This window comes from Cydia pomonella, chromosome 3, assembly GCF_033807575.1.
Source record: "Cydia pomonella isolate Wapato2018A chromosome 3, ilCydPomo1, whole genome shotgun sequence".
NCBI classification, from domain to species: Eukaryota; Metazoa; Arthropoda; class Insecta; order Lepidoptera; family Tortricidae; genus Cydia; species Cydia pomonella.
The window spans coordinates 30548358-30554608 of record NC_084705.1 but is presented as its reverse complement, the minus strand read 5'-3'; positions in this window follow the sequence as shown (position 1 = coordinate 30554608).

The window sequence follows — 6251 nt, the reverse complement described above, 5'->3', positions numbered from 1 at the left end:
TGTAGGTACTGTCGAACAACTAAATACCTGGCCCGCTGTGAAACCTTTTTACATTTATGCATTGATATAAAAAGAATTTTTATGACTCTGAAACGAAAATAATCTATACAAAATTGCCTACAAGAAAGATTCTATACACTTTTTCGCTAGGATCAACATTTAAAAAGATATTAAAGCGGGAAAGTTACTTAAAATTAATTTTACAGTACATATGGGGCTACTTTATAGCACTAGTGCGAGAAGTAGCATATTATGTTACTGTGTCGAACATTTAAAGGGTCATATGTACTGTAAAACGTTGTACGATACATGTGCGAATAGGTAATTCGCAACTCGTGTCGATTTAAAACACTCCCTTCGGTCGTGTTTTAATTTATCGCCACTCGTTTCGAATTTCCTATTTTTCGCACTTGTATCGTAATGTACTATTATGATCCATTTTTCTATATTTTCGTAAATAACTCGTAAACGGTGGCCAATAGCAAAAAACTTGAAATGTAAATAATCTACTCCAAATTTTCTATAAAAGATACTCAGTACACTTTTTGAAAGGATCAATATTTAAAAAGATATTAAAGAGGAAATGTTAATTAAAATCAATTCTAAGGTTCCTTTTCTTTAGTTTTCCGTTAATAATTTGTAAAGTATGACCCTTAGCAAAAAAATGTCTGTTACATAAATATTTACCATAAAATTTTCTATAAGAAACATGTAGAACACCTTTCATTCACATAATATTTCCTACAAAAAACATTATGAACACTTTAGGATCAATATTTAAAAAGATATTATAGGGGGTCAGTTAATAACAATCAATTCATTGGTCTTTTTTTACTTTTTGTAAATAACTCGTAAACGATATGTAAACGATGCTCCAGTGAAAAAAAATGTTATACATAAATACTTAATATTTAACTTTTTTAGTTATATGAAGTCCACTGTGAGGTTTACAGTTTGCAGAGATGCAGAGAGAGAAATATCGTGTGATATACGGAACCATTGCAACGCGAGTCCAACTCGCACTTGGCCGATTTTTTTTTCATAATCATACGATGGTACCTATGACGTGTTTTTTAAACATTTTTATTCGTGTTAAGTTCTTACTATCTGTCAAATGCAAAACAAAGTAGTACTTACTGAACAGTTCATTCGCCTTTTTATAAATTCATTGAAATAATGCAATATGCATAAAGTCGTAGAACCAGGGAAACCCATAACACAACATTACGCAAAAGCGTCAGGTTTTCCTTAACGAACCTGAGAACTAATTTTATACTAGCAGATGCGACGCTTTACTATGAATCTTAAACATTTCGGGCGTACAGTCACGTCTGAAATTATCGATACGGACAAAGTACCAAAAATATGTATACAAAACCTTAAGTTATGGGCAATAAGGTCATGTATATATATTTTTGGCACTTTGGCCGTATCGATAGTTACAGACGTGACTGTACCTATTCTGGTGGGGTCAGCGACAGAATATTATATGTAATATATACAGGCCAATTCGAAAGTATACTGAGATCAGAATAAATATTTTATTTTATCATTCAAATTATAGTTACACAGCATTACAGTATTACTACCAAGGCACTGCAAACGACGAAACATAATAAATAAATAAAAAAAAAACAAAGATACAAGAAAACACAAATAATAACAAAATACAATTTGGACGATGACGTAACAGCGTGGCTCCGTAGCGTCGCCTGACTCAGCGTAGCATTCAGCACTACCGCCTAAACTGGGAAAAAAATCACCTTGAGGACTTTTAGGTTTCACTTGAATTTTAGAAACTAAATTAAATATGTAATAGAAATTCAAAAGATTTTTAATAGCCTTTAATAATAGTTTTATAACCCCATTAGCTAATAGATAAAAAACGGGATTCTAAAATAACAAAATACAAAAACAACCATTAAAATCTGTTATTCTTTAATAGAAAAATGCAACTCATAAATTATTATTTACAACAAACCTTAACTAATTAAAGCAAAACCAAACTTCTTTTTTTTACACTGGCGATATGGCAAAGTTAAAATACAATTTATAATATGGGCCATTTTATTTATAGTGCACATTTACTGTTATTTTCAGATTTGGTAATTTTTATGTTACCTACTTTTACTCAGAATCAATAGCTCTTGCGATGCCATAGGGGAAAAAAAGTTTTCCAAAATTTCCATATATTTTTTTAGGATTCGCTACCGTTATACACACACCCACACCGTGTACACCGTTGTACACTTTTGTTTGTGTTTGTCATTCATTCACCGTTACTTCTGTTTTACTCATTTCCTCAAAGGTTAACTGGAAGAGATCCCATACAGGGATAAGTTCGCTTTTGTTGTATTTAATTTACTCTGTAACTGTGTTTTTCGTGTTTTTATTTCTATGTACAATAAAGTATATACATACATACATACATACATACATACATACATACTCGTACAAGGTACAAATAATTTTTTAGCAAAAATTTAATTTTGGGTACGAGCTTTTGTCACTGACTGTACTTTTCTTACCACAGGCAACTAATACTCATCATAATAGAGTTCCTCCACCTCCTGTCTCGATCATCAGATCAGCTCGATGGTAATATTGCATCCGACTTACATATGTATGCAAATTTTTAGCTTAATCGAAAATCGGGTAGTGGTTTAAATTTAGCTTCCAAGATTTGACCAATACTCACACTAACCTACATGTGTACAGTTGAGTTCATAAATATGTATACATTTCTTCGCCTCCATCCATTGCAATAAGGTGAAAAAATGTATACATATTTATGAACTCGACTGCACTAACGTCTAACATGGAATAAAATCACGGGGAACTTTCTTTCATATATAATAATCTAAATAGCTTGTGATTCTCAATAGGTATAACATAAAAATATCAAAATGAAAAAAGTATCGTGTGCAACTTTAAACAAAATAGCCAAAATAATTCTTAAGCTTAATCCAACAAATGTTAAAGAATTTATTAATGTAAACACGTAGATTACGTTTAACGGGCATTGCAACAATCCCAGTTATTACGAAAATATTTATTGCGAAAAATATCGTTAATATTTGGGAAAGTTCAACGGATCAATGGCAAAATGAAAATGGCTCCGTGAACTCCAATATCCTCGCATGACATAAATATTTTACTAACTTTATGAAGTATAATTCTGTTTTTTTTTTTATATATTTACATTGATTTCTCAACAGTCCGTGTAAAAATATTTATGAATATTTTCACAGTTTTTAAAATTGTGCCCATAAAACAGTTATTATTAAGTGTTTCTTCGAAAATTTTCACAACATTAAACATACGCGCATGTAACTCCTCTGGAGTTGCAGGTGTACATAGGCTACGGAGACTGCTTACCATCAGGCAGGCCGTATGCTTGTTTGCTACCGACGTAGTATAAAAAAAAAACATAAGCGCTTATACTCGTAATGGCAGTAGCTATTCGTATTATGTAGTTAGAAATCTTCCGAAGATCTTTCAGTACATATTTTATTCAAAATAGGCTTCATTTATTTATTATATGTAAAATTTAATAAGCAGAGTTGCCCTTAAGAGGCCCACTGATTATGAGTTTGCTGAAACTGTTCTTATACATCATTTTGTATAATTGACCACTATAATTTTTTCATAAATTTTTAATAACTGTCCCTTCTCGTCACAGGGACGCACGCAAATCAACCTTATTTTAGTAGAGATATGGTTCATTGTGGCGGTAATTAGTGAGTTTTTCTTGTCACCTGACGATTGAGCGACGAAGAACACTTGGGTGCCGATTCTGATTTTTGTTTTCGGTAAGGTTTTGACATTGTTATGAGACTACCATAACGATTGCTCCGCTGATTGGTGCATGTGAGATAGATTGTGGATTCGCGTCATTATTGTTATTCGCGTATTTATTGATGGGCGTGAAATACACTGGATTCGTATCCAAGGTGTATCATAATAAGATCATAATTTTAACAAATTATTTATTATCAGAATCGAATTACTGTACATTTGTAAATAGTTTATTGGATTCTGAGGCTATGAACATGGTCATATTGTAAACTGAAATAGATGCCAGGGCTGGAATCAAACCAGCATCCCCTGCATTCGCGGCAGAAGCTTAGACCACTCGGCCACAAGCCCATGCTATCGCGGAAACGGATCTCAATTAAATGCAATCTTAAGGGCTTACAGCGCCCTCTTGCTCACTCTAATTCTATTCTCTGGTTATATTTTGCCATTGGTCAGTTTTGCCAAGCGACTTTGTCACTTTCAACTATCAATCGTAGCCACCCGATTAACTATTAGAGCTTAAATCTTCACAGAAGACATAGTTTTAGTTATCATTAGTACAGGAAATCTTATCATCTATTAGACTTTTAACATCAGTCAGATATTACAATTTTAAGAAAGAGCCCTTGAAACTACTCAAAAAATATGGATCGTAAAAAAAACTAACCTAGAGGTCGATTCTGATTTCACAATTTGATAATCGTGTGTATTGGTTTTGACATGACCTTAAAGATCGTTTTGGTGGTTGGCCCGTATCTCACGCACAACTTTCATATCATTTCGCATGCACTAATCAGTCTTTACGCGAGCGACCTTTAAAGTCTTGCCAAAATCATATCAAAACCGTGACAAGTTGTAAATCTACTCATTTTTATTTGTATCGTAAAAATAATGAAAGTTTTAAGAGCTCTTTGCCTTGCGTAAATTCCGCACCACACCAGATGGGTAATACAACACGGGTACGAGTCCAGTGCGATGGCGTCCGATATTTAAATACCTTGCATAAAAACACGCACATATACTCGTACGCACGTGACCTCGCACAAAGCACTAGCTATTCTACATATGCATCTGGTGTGTATCGGCCTTAACGTCAATAATTTTATCATTACATTGTTAAATTCTAATTAAAATAAAACGTTAAACATCACATTATATTATTGTTAAATATACAAATAAGAGCATTGACGCCATTGTATATACATTTATTAAATTAGTACTAAGTACGTTAATACTTATTTTTCATTATTTTGCAAATACATATTTGATATGACACAACTACAACTACACTACTTAGAGTATTAAAACTCCGTATTGAAATTTTAAAAATGAAACATTCGAATGTTTCTATTATATGGTTACTCAAACCAGATGCATCGAGACAGCTGGATAACAAATCAATATCATAATTTTAAGACTTGAATACGTCAGTTCATACTAAAATAAAACAGGTAGCTATACTTAAAACAAACACCCTATAACCTTGTTTGCAATTTATGGAACCCTTAATGATAAATATAAAAAAACGATTAACAGTCGTTATTCCGAATTAAAGTTATTGTTAGAAAATAACAAATAAAATAAATGACACACTCGAATTCGTTTTCCGTAAGCGGGTAATTCCACGAGACTGTAACGTCAGTTACCAATTCCTTCGTTTGTTCTTACATTAACTAAGCAAATTTAAGTGTATGTATGTCTAGCGTAGCCCTACAGGTAGATATCTGGATACTTAAATTTTCTTAATTAATGTCAGAACACACGAAAGAATTGGTAACTGACGTTACAGTCTCGTGGAATTAACCAAGCTCGTATCATAATAACATTATGCCTAATTATTTTGCACCGCGGACACGACGCGGCACCGGTCACGAACGACGTGTATACATTATTGAAAAGTAACCTAGTTGTTACTTTTTCTTTCGTCCGATCTATATGATCTATTATTATGCCATATTCTAAGTGTATAATTTATATTGTTGTGTGCCGACTCACAAACAAATAAAAAATGATAAAATTGATCCCAATTTGCAGAGCTATTATTTACTTAAGGTAAGTCTGCCAATAAATTACGCAATACTTAAGAGTATACCGACTGATTAGATAATTAATGTTTACTGAGAATTCTTCCGAGAAACTTGATACGAATACATAAACAGCACAGATTTTAATTATAATTAAACCAATGTCAAGAAGTCTTCGGGGTAATGGTTTATCTAAAATATTCGTGAGAATTATATACTAATTATATACTAGTTAGACCTAGTTAACTGTAAGTGCTATTTATACGTCATAATATCATAGAAGTGTGACGTTTAAAATAACACTTGCACAGTCTATACCAATTAGTCTCTTCAGCAGTCCGGGTTTTAAAATAAAGATCTTTGCGAACCGTTTCTACTTGATTTTATTCAATAATCAAATGTAATGTACAGCACAAAAAGGTCGGCTTT